Source organism: Leucopleurus acutus (assembly GCF_964270905.1).
Source record: "Leucopleurus acutus genome assembly, chromosome: 1".
In the NCBI taxonomy this organism is placed as follows: Eukaryota; Metazoa; Chordata; class Mammalia; order Artiodactyla; family Delphinidae; genus Leucopleurus; species Leucopleurus acutus.
In genome coordinates, this window is record NC_139142.1 from 32461890 (window position 1) to 32473363 (window position 11474).

At 39.1% G+C, this 11474-nt stretch overlaps 1 protein-coding gene across 2 annotated transcripts in view; it reads right to left on the bottom strand.

The window, feature by feature from the left end:
* EXD2 (exonuclease 3'-5' domain containing 2) overlaps positions 1 to 11474 on the bottom strand; it is a 90798-nt gene that overhangs the window by 49374 nt on the left and 29950 nt on the right. Inside the window, exon 1 of one of the 2 annotated variants that reach the window (XM_082836416.1) lies at positions 7599 to 7650. The exons of the other annotated variant lie outside the window; for it this stretch is intronic. The gene's annotated coding sequence lies outside the window, so the exon portion shown is untranslated. Of the gene's footprint in view, positions 1 to 7598; positions 7651 to 11474 lie in introns of those variants that run through there. 2 annotated transcript variants of the gene reach the window in all.

The following is an 11474-nucleotide window of genomic DNA, read 5'->3' on the forward strand; positions in this document are numbered from 1 at the left end:
CATTCTCCAGGACAGATCACATCTTGGGTCACAAATCAAGCCTCAGTAAATTTAACAAAATGAAATCATATCAAGCATCTTTTCTGACCACAACGCTATGAGATTAGAAATCAATTACAGGGGAAAAAACCGTAAAAAACACAACACATGGAGGCTAAACAATATGTTACTAAATAACCAAGAGATCACTGAAGAAATCAAAGAGGAAATCAAAAAATACCTAGAGACAAATGACAATGAAAACACGATGATCCACAACCTATGGGATGCAGCAAAAGCAGTTCTAGGAGAGAAGTTTATATCAATACAAGCCTACCTCAAGAAACAAGAAAAATCTCAAATAAACAATCTAACCTTACACCTAAAGGAACTATAGAAAGAAGAACAAACAAAACCCAAAGATAGCAGAAGGAAAGAAATCATAAAGATCAGAGCAGAAATAAATGAAATAGAAACAAAGAAAACAATAGCAAAGATCAATAAAACTAAAAGCTGGTTCTCTGAGAAGATAAACAAAATTGATAAACCATTAGCCAGACTCATCAAGAAAAAGAGGGAGAGGACTCAAATCAAGAAAATTAGAAATGAAAAAGGAGAAGTTACAACAGACACCGCAGAACTACAAAGCATCCTAAGAGACTACTACAAGCAACTCTATGCCAATAAAATGGACAACCTGGAAGAAATGGACAAATTCTTAGAAAGGTATAACCTTCCAAGACTGAACCAGGAAGGAAGACAAAATATGAACAGACCAATCACAAGTAATGAAATTGAAACTGTGATTTAAAATCTTCCTACAAACAAAAGTCCAGGACCAGATGGCTTCACAGGTGAATTCTATCAAACATTTAGAGAAGAGCTAACACCCATCCTTCTCAAACTATTCCAAAAAATTGCAGAGGAAGGAACATTCCCAAACTCATTCTATGAGGCCACCATCACCCTGATACCAAAACCAGACAAAGATAGTAGAGAAAAAGACAATTACAGACCAATATCACTGATTAATATATATGCAAAAATCCTCAACAAAATACTAGCAAACTGAATCCAACAACACATTAAAAGGATCATACACCATGACCAAGTGGGATTTATCCCAGGGATGCAAGGATTCTTCAATATACGCAAATCAATCCATGTGATACACCATATTAACAAATTGAAGAAGAAAAACCATATGATCATCTCAACAGATACAGAAAAAGCTTTTGACAAAATTCAACACAACTTATGATAAAAACTCTCCAGAAAGTGGGCATACAGGGAATCTACCTCAACATAATAAAGGCCATATACAACAAACCCACAGCAAACATCATTCTCAATGGTGAAAAACTGAAAGCATTTCCTCTAAGATCAGGAACAAGACAAGGATGTCCACTCTCACCACTATTATTCAACATAGTTTTGGAAGTCCTAGGCCTGGCAATCAGAGAAGAAAACGAAATAAAAGGAATACAAATTGGAAAAGAAGAAGTAAACCTGTCACTGTTGGCAGATGACATGATACTATACACAGAGAATCCTAAAGATGCCACCAGAAAACTACTAGAGCTAATCAATGAATTTGGTAAAGTTGCAGGATACAAAATTAATACACAGAAATCTATTGCGTTCCTATACACTAATGATGAAAAATCTAAAAGAGAAATTAAGGAAACACTTCCATTTACCATTGTAACAAAAAGAATAAAATACCTAGGAATAAATCTACCTAGGGAGACAAAAGACCTGTATGCAGAAAACTATAAGACACTGATGAAAGAAATTAAAGATGATAGAAACAGATGGAGAGATATACCATGTTCTTGGATTGGAAGAATCAATATTGGGAAAATGACTATACTACCCAAAGCAATCTACAGATTCAATGCAATCCTTATCAAATTACCAATGGCATTTTTTACAGAACTAGAACAAGAAATCTTAAAATTTTTATTTATTTATTTTTTTTGTGGTACGTGGGCCTCTCACTGTTGTGGCCTCTCCCATTGCAGAGCACAGGCTCTGGACGTGCAGGCTCAGCGGCCATGGCTCACAGGCCCAGCCGCTCTGTGGCATGTGGGGTCTTCCCAGACCGGGGCACGAACCCATATCCCCTGCATCAGCAGGTGGACTCCCAACCAGTGCGGCACCAGGGAAGCCAAAAAATCTTAAAATTTGTATGGAGAAACAAAAGACCCCAAATAGCCAAAGCAGTCTTGAGGGAAAAAAACAGAGCTGGAGGAATCAGACTCCCTGACTTCAGACTATACTACAAAGCCATAGTAATCAAGACAATATGGTACTGGCACAAAAAGAGAAATACAGATCAATGGAACAGGATAGAAAGCCCAGAGAAAAACCCACACACCTATGGTCAACGAATCTATGACAAAGGAAGCAAGGATATACACTGGAGAAAAGACAGTCTCTTCAATAAGTGGTGCTGGGAAAACTGGACAGCACATGTAAAAGAATGAAATTAGAACACTCCCTAACACCGTACACAAAAATAAACCCAAAATGGGTTAGAGACCTAAATGTTAGATGGGACACTATAAAACTCTTAGAGGAAAACATAGGAAGAACACTCTTTGACATAAATCCCAGCAAGATCTTTTCTGATCCCCCTCCTAGAGTAATGGAAATAAAAACAAAAAAACAAAGAAACAAAAAAATGAATTGACCATCAAAAAAGTGAAAAAACCCATGGGATGGGAGAAAATATTTGCTAGTCATAGATCTCATAAGGGCATGTATCTGGACTACATAAAAAACTCTTATGGGACTTCTCTGTTGGCGCAATGGTGAAGAATCTGTCTGTCAACGCAGGGACACGAGTTCAATCCCTGGTCCAGAAAGATCCCACAGGCCATGCCATGGAACAACTAAGCCCATGTGCCACAACTACTGAGCCTGCACTCTAGAGCTCACATGCCGCTACTACTGAGCCCACGTGCTGCAACTACTGAGCTGCATGCTGCAACTATTGAAGCCTACACGCCTAGAGCCCATGCTCTGCAACAAGAGAAGCCACCGCAATGAGAAGGCCGCGCACCACAACAGAGAGTAGCCCTTGCTCACTGCAACTAGAGAAAACCCATGGGCAGCAAAGAAGAGCCAACACAGACCCCCCAAATTTTTTTAATAAAATAAATTTAAAAAACTCATAACTCAATAATAAAAAGACAAAGAAACCAATTTAAAACAGGCAAGAATCTGAATAGACATTTCTTCAAAGAAGATATACAAATGGCCAATAAGCACATGAAAAGATGCTCAACATCATTAGGTATTAGGGAAATGCAAATCAAAAGCACAATGAGATACTACTTCACACCCATGAGGATGGCTCTAATTAAAAAGACAGCTAATAAGTATTGGCAATAATATGGAGAAATTAGAACTCTCATACATTGCTGATGTTGACAGAAAATAGTACAGCTGCTTTGGAAAATAATCTGGGAGTTCCTCAAATGATTAAACATAGAGTTGCCATATGACCTAGCAATTCCACTCCTAAGTATATATCCAAGAGGAATGAAAGCACATGTCCACCCAATAGTTCATAGCAGCATTATTCATAATAGCCAAATAATGGAAACAAACCAAATGTCCATCAGCTCATGAATGGATAAATAAAATACAGCATATCCATAATGTTATGGGTTGAATTGTGTTCCCCCAAAAGATATGCTAAAAGTCCTCACCCCCATTACCTACAAATGTGACTTTATTTGGAAAAGGCCTTGCATACCTAATGAAGTTAAAATGAGGTCCTGCTGGAGTAGAGTGGGCCCTTAATTCAATATAACTGGTGTCCTACATGAAGGGGAGAAGAGACGCAGAGACAGACTTGCACAGAGAGAATTACGATGTGAAGATAGACACTCTGGGATGAAGGCCATGTGAAGAAAACAGAGGCAGAAGTTGTAGTTACACAGTTGCAGCCAAGGAATGCCAAAGAATGCCAAGGATTGCTGGCAACCACCAGAAGCTAGAAAGAGGCAAGAAAGGCTCCTCCCCTAGAGCCCTAAGAGAGAGCACAGTCCTGCTGACCCCTTGATTTTGGACTTTATAGCCTCCAGGGCTGTGAGAGAGTACATTTGTTATTTTAAGCCACCCAGTTTCCGTTACTTCAATACCGTATCCCTAGGAAACAAATACACCATATGATACAATTTTATTCACCAATAAAAAGGAATGAGTACTGACAAATGCTACAACATGGGTGAACCTTGAAAACATTATGCTAAGAGAAAGAAGCCAATCACAAAATACCACATATTGTATGATTCCATTTATACAAAATATTTAGATCTATAAAGGCAGAAAGATTAGTGGCTTTCTAGGGCTAGGGTGTTGGGGAATGGGAAGGGGAGTGACTGCTAATAGGTATGGGATTCTTTGGGGGATGATAAAAATGTTCTAAAATTAGGTTGTAGTGGCTGCATAATTGTGAATATACTAAAAATCACTGAATTGTACACTTTAAACAACAAATTATGTGAATTACATCTCAATAAAGCCACCTTAAAAAAAAACTACTTGAGGACTTCCCTGGTGGCGCAGTGGTTAAGAATCCACCTGCCAGTGCAGGGGACACGGGTTTGATCCCTGGTCCAGGAAGATCCCATGTGCCGCAGAGCAATTAAGCCCATGCACCACAACTACTGAGCCTGCACTCTAGAGCCTGTGAGCCACAACTATTGAGCCCGTGTGCCACAACTACCGAGCCTGCGTGCCATAACTACGGAAGTCCCCGTGCCTACAGCCCATGCTCCACAACAAGAGAAGCCACCGCAATGAGAAGCCCATGCACCGCAACGAAGAGTAGCCCCTGCTCGCCACAACTAGAGAAAACCCACACACGGCAACAAAGACCCAATGCAGCCAAAACAAAACAAGACAAAAAACAAAAACAAAAACAAAAAAACTACTTGACAAGCTGATTCTAAAATTAATCTGGAAAATAAATTGTAAGACTACCACCAAAACACTGATTAAATAATGAGTATGTGAGCTGATAAAGTATATGACATCTAATAAAATAACAATAAAAATAATCATGAGGACTATTTATACTATTAGATATCAAAGTATAATATATATTTGATATAGAATGTTATGGTATTGGTCCAGCAAAATAGAAAATTAGGACATAGAACAGAAGAGAGTCCAGAAACAGACACCAGAAACAGACACTATGTGGGTGAGAAATTAGTACATGATAAATGTGTCATTTTAGATTAGTGGGTCAAGAATGGACTGACATTCAGAGTGACATTGTTTGGAAAGAGTAAGGCACACACCATTTTCTCTCTCTCTCTCTCTCTCACACACACACACACACTCAAACACACACACACAGGAATTAGAGAAAAACTCTACCATATAACAACTTACAGGAGAAAACATACTCATAAGAGAAAACTCTGCTTCAAGGTAGAACAGGGTTTTTCAACCTCAGCACTACTGACATTTTAGGCCAGAAAAATTCTTTGTTATAGGGGCTTTTCTGTGCATTGTAGGATGTTTAACATCATCCCTGGCTTCTACCCACTAGATGACAACCAAAAAATGTCTCGTGACATTGCCAAGTTGCTCCTAGAAAGCAAAATAGCTCCCATTTGAGAACCACTGGGATAAGGAATGAAAGCCACAAAATACAAAATACACATAGTAAAAGACTGATACATTTAAACATAAAATTTACAACTTTTGTTCTACAAAGATGCTCTATGGTTAAAAGGTAAGTAACAACTTTAAAATGCAGTATGTTGGGAATAAATATTTCAAACATATATGAATGATAAAAGATTAATATCCTGAATATATAAAACACTACCATAAAAAAAAACACTACCATATATAAAAGATAACCCAATAGAAATGAGACATTTCTCAAAAGAGGTAATACAAACAGCCAACAATCATGAAGAGATGCTCAATCTCACCAATGACTAGGGAAATACAAATTAAAACACCAAATTAGAGTCATTTTCCACCCATCAGGTTGGCAAAAGTAAAAAAGATTGATACCATCAAATGTTTAAAAGAGCTGGGGAAATAGGTATGATTATACACTGTTGGGCAGTTTGGCATTAAACGTCCACACCCTCCTACCCACTAATTCCACCTGCAGGTTTCTATCCTTGACAAACGCTCACACAAGCACACAGACGCAGGTGTAAGGATATTCTCTGCGACACTGTGCCTAATGGTGAAAAACTGTAAGCAACCTATGGTATCTCACATACAATGGGATCTTAACACACTCTGAAATTTACAGAGCAGGTAGAACGAATACGCTAGATGTCTACATATTGACAAAGAAAAAGTTCCAAGACCCATTTTTAAGCATAAAAAGTCTAGTTGTTGAAGAGGTACAATATGCCACATTTGTAAAAGTTTAACACAAAACCTTACATATTTATATGTACAAACACATATCAATAAATGTAAAGACAAAGAAATAGAAAAAACACCCCAAACTGATAACAGTTTTTACCTGGGGTCAACAGATTAAAGAAGAAAAGATGGAGATGTAAAGAGATAGGTCAAAGAGGATCTATTTTAAATTTTTGATATGATTGTATGCATGGACTACAACCAAAATAAATACAGAATAAATACATTTTTTAAAACAAACTCAACTTGACCAAAATTTATAATTCCTTCCCCCTCTTAAACCTCTTTTCTCTCGTACCTCGTAACTTCGATATTAACGAAACCTTTCAGTACTGTTCCTTCTACCCTTGCAATGAAACTAAAAAAATACGGTATAGTGTTTTCAAGGAATGGGTATCTAAGAGAGTTTGCGTCCATTAATACATTAAAAGTTTATAAAGGTTTGGGTTTCGTTTATATTTAAACGAGCAGATATCAATTTTGTAATAAATAATCATTAACGTTCTGGTTCTGATCTATTCCAGGGATGCGAAAAGGGAAGGAGGTGGCTCCCAGCAAGGCCCGGAGCAGCGGGTGTGGTCTGGGAGGAAAGAGGTGGTAACAGTGGGGGCGGGGGACGAATGGAGGGGACCAAACCGTAACTGTGGACTCGTGTGCAACACGCAGCGCCCAAGCAGTTGCCAGGCGCTGCGAGCGGTGCCTCCGTTTTAGCTAACTGGGTCAAGAAGCCACGAAGGCGAGGGGCGGGTGGTGGTGGGGTGGTGGTGGGATGAATTGGGAGACTGGGATTGACATATATGCACTAATATGTATAAAATGGATAACATAAGAACCTGCTGTAGAAAAAATAAATTAAATCAAATTTAAAAAAAAGAATCCACGAAGGTTTGGTATGTACTCCTATACAGAGCAAAAGGGGGTCCGAGGAGGCGCCCAGGGAAGGGCGTGGGAGGCCGCGGACCGAGGTGACAGCCCTCGGAGCGCACCTGGGTGCTGAACCGCCCCCGCCACGGGCGAGCGGGGCGGGGAGAGGGGCAGGGCCAAGGCGCTTGGGGAAAACGAGGTCCCCGCAAGCAGTCGCCCCCGCACACGGTGACATCGCCAGCTTCCTGAGCCCTCTCCTCAATCCGCGCTGGAAACCCCCTCCGCCACTCGCACAAGTCTGGAGAGAGCCTCGCCCGCCCCTGATCCTCGCTTACCTGCGGCCCTGGACCCCACCGGGAACACCTGCGGCGCCTCACATTGAAGACCTGGAACCTCTGTGGCCACCTGCGCGCACCCACCCGGATCCACTAGGACCGAAACCACTTCCGGTCCTGTGACGGGCTGAAGGGACAACCCCAGTCAGGGTGTACAAATGGACGACGCCATCTTGTACGGAAGCCGTTGGGGGCAGGTGGTGCCTCCCGAGTTTCTCCACTGCTGAACAAAAGATTCGTTAAAATTGGAAAACCTTAACATCTTTTCAGATAAGTGGTGTTTTTGTTTTTGTTTCCAGGTGATATTTTTGTTTGTTTTGGTTTTAAAGAAAGAAGCCTCTGGAACCCTTACAAATGCAATCTGGGACATCTAACTGTCCTTACTAATTAGCTCCAGTAGTGTTTCTCCACTGCATAGATATTCTTAACTGTTAAATGATGAAGGTAAATAGAAGAGACACTTGTTTAAATAATGTATTCCTCATTAGCAGCACATTTTATACTATAGCCATTATAATAATTTATGCCATCTTTTATAACAATAACCACAATACCTTCCATTTATATTTAAAAACTTTCATTCACCCAGTCTTTATCAGCAACTGTTATTTGTGAGGCAGCTAATGTGTGCTATGTGCTGTTGCTTTGTCATAGAATGTGTAAAATAGGAGAAATGAGACGTGCGTAAACAATATAAGGGATAATAATAGCTGCCATTTGATGACTGTGATCACAGTGTGCTAGGAACTTTGCAAAATGTTTTACATATTTTGTCTCATTTAATATTCAGAACCTCATGAGACAGTAGTATTATTAGTACCTCATCACCAACCCATCTGAAGAATGTCCACGAGCTGATCACTCACACCCACAACCCCTTTCCCACACCCTGTCTTTAAAAACCTTTCCCTGAAAGCCATCAGGAAGTTCAGATCTTTTGAGCCCTAGCTGCCTGGACCCTTGCTTGGTGTCTTGCAATAAATGCTGCACTTTCCTACACCACAATCCAGTGTCAGTAGATTGGCTTTACTATGCGCAGGTGAGCGGACCCAAGTATGGTTGGGTAACAAATGTAGTGATTACTCTTAGTGGAGTAGTGACTCTGGAAGAGAACATGGGGAGGTTCTTGAAGTGCTAATAATGTTCTGTTTCTTAATCTGAGTGCTGGTTTACATGTGTGTTCAGGTTGCATATTTATGTTGGTTTTCTGAATGCATACATACATCAATAAAAAGTGATGTTTTTTTGGCGGGGGTTTCTTTGTTTTTTTTTTTTTTTAATGAAAATAAAGGAGTGAAAAGTTTATAAGCCCAAAGAAGAAAAAGAACAGGAGAGGCGATAATAGCAGTCAAACAAATGTCAGTATAATTTTAGAGGATAGAAATTAGATTAGAATGGAAGGATATATCATTTGAGGGATCCCATAATAAACTGTCTACATCCATAAGCAATCACCCTACATTTAAGGCCCAGTCAACAAGCCCCATCTATGCATAAATAATTTCCAGTCAACTTTTTAGTACTTCACTCTGTCTTAGTCCCTTTGGACTGTAATAACAAAATACCATTGACTGGGTAGCTTATAAACAACAGAAATTTATTTCTCACAGTCCATGATCTACGTGCTGACAGATTTATTGTCTGGTGAGTGCCTACTTCCTGGTTTATAGACAGCTGTCTTTTCACTGTGTCCTCACTTAACCAAGGGTAGGGAGCTCTCTTGGGCTTTCTTTTTTTTTTTTTTACACACCACACAGCATGTCGGATCTGAGTTCCCCAACCAGGGATTGAACCTGCATCCCCTGCATTGGAAGGATGCAGTCTTAATCACTGGGAAGTCCTCTTGGGCCTCTTTTATAAGGCACTAATCCCAATCATGAGGGCTCCACCCTCATGACCTAATCACTTCTCAAAGGCCTCTGCCTCCTGATACCATTATGTTGGGAGTTAGTTTTCAACATATGAATTTTGAAGGGACACAAAACATTCAGCCTATAGCACTCTTAAATATGAAAAGACATCCAAGACTCACCAGTGATTGCAGGATTGTCTCCAACACTATTAATTAACATTTACTAAGGAACATGTATAAACTCTACACCCAGTATTTTAAGCACACACATACTTTAAAAACAAAGATTTAAGAAAATTAATTTTAATTTAGGCCATTGAGCAACTTTCTACATACTGAAAAAAAAATGCTATCATACGGATCTCATTTTCTGACCACATTACAATTAAGTTGGAAATCAATAATAAAATGATTGTTTTTAAAACTCCATATATTTGGAGAATTTGGGGGTTTTTTTGCAGTACACGGGCCTCCCACTGTTGTGGCCTCTCCTGTTGCAGAGCACAGTCTCCAGACGTGCAGGCTTGGCGGCCATGGCTCACAGGCCCAGCCGCTCCACGGCATATGGGATCTTCCCGGACCGGGGCACGAACCCGTGTCCCCTGCATCGGCAGGCGGACTCTCAACCACTGCGCCACCAGGGAAGCCCCTGGAGAATTTTTTTTAAAAAATCTTAGTAATTTAAAGCTCAGAAAAGAAATCCCAGTGGAAATTTATAATATTAGATTTGAGAAGTAATAATAAATACTATACATATATGAAAATTTATAGGATTCATGTAAATTGATAACGTTATATGCTTTTTACACTAGAAAATAAGAAAGACTAAAAATCAATTACATAAGTGATCAGGTAATACATTAGAAAAAACAAAAGAATACATCCAAAATACTAGAAGGAAGAGGATAACAAAAATCAGAGAATAAATTAATAAAATAGAAAAAGATGTTATTCATATGGCCAACAAAACTAAGGTTAGATCTTTGAAAACACTAATGAAAAAAGTTCTGTGAGATTGATCCAGATAGAAGAGAAATAACAACAAATAAATAATACTAGGATTAGAAGGGGGAACATAACAAAATACAGCAGAGATATAAGAAATTAGAAAATGTAATGAATGACTTTATGCCAAAAATTTATTAGACAAGAGAATGAAAAGACAAAACACAGACTTGGAGGAAATATCTGCAAAACACATATCTAATAAAGGACTGTTATACAGAATACAGAGAGAACTTTTGAAACTCAACAACCCAATTAAAAAGTGAGCAAAAGATCTGAATAGACGTTTCAAAGAAGTTATATGATATCCAAAATAAGCATGTGAAAAGATGTTCAACATTATATGTTATTAGGGAATTGTAAACTAAAACAGTAATGGGATACCAGTATTTCGTTGATTCTGTAAATTCTGTTAGAATGGCTAAAATCCAAACACTACAATGCCAAGTGCTGACAAGGATATGGAGCAACGGGAACTCTCATTCATTGCTGGCTGGAATGCAAAATGGTACAGCCACTTCTGAAGATACGTTGTCAGTTCCTTAACAAAGCTAAACATAGTTTTGCCATACAATCCAGCAATCATGCTCCTAGGTATTTACACAAATGAGTTGAAAACTTAATCCACACAAAAACTTGCACACAAATGTTTATAGCAGCTTTAGTCATAAATTGAAAGCAACCAAGACGTTCTTCAATAGGTGAATAGATAACAAAACTGTATTACATTCATACAATGGAATATTTTTCAGTGATAAAAAGAAATTAGCTATCAACCCATAAGAAGACGTGGAGGAACCTTAAATGCATATTGCTAAGTGAAAGAAGCCAGTCTGAGAAGGGTACATACTGTGTGATTCCAACTACATGATATTCTGGAAAAGGCAAAACTATGATGACAGTAAAAAGATCAGTGGTTGCCAGAGGTTCCTGGGGAGGAAAAGAGGGGTGTATAGGTGGAGCACAGAGGGATTTTAGGCCAGTGAATCTATTCTGTATGATACTGTCATGGTGGATAC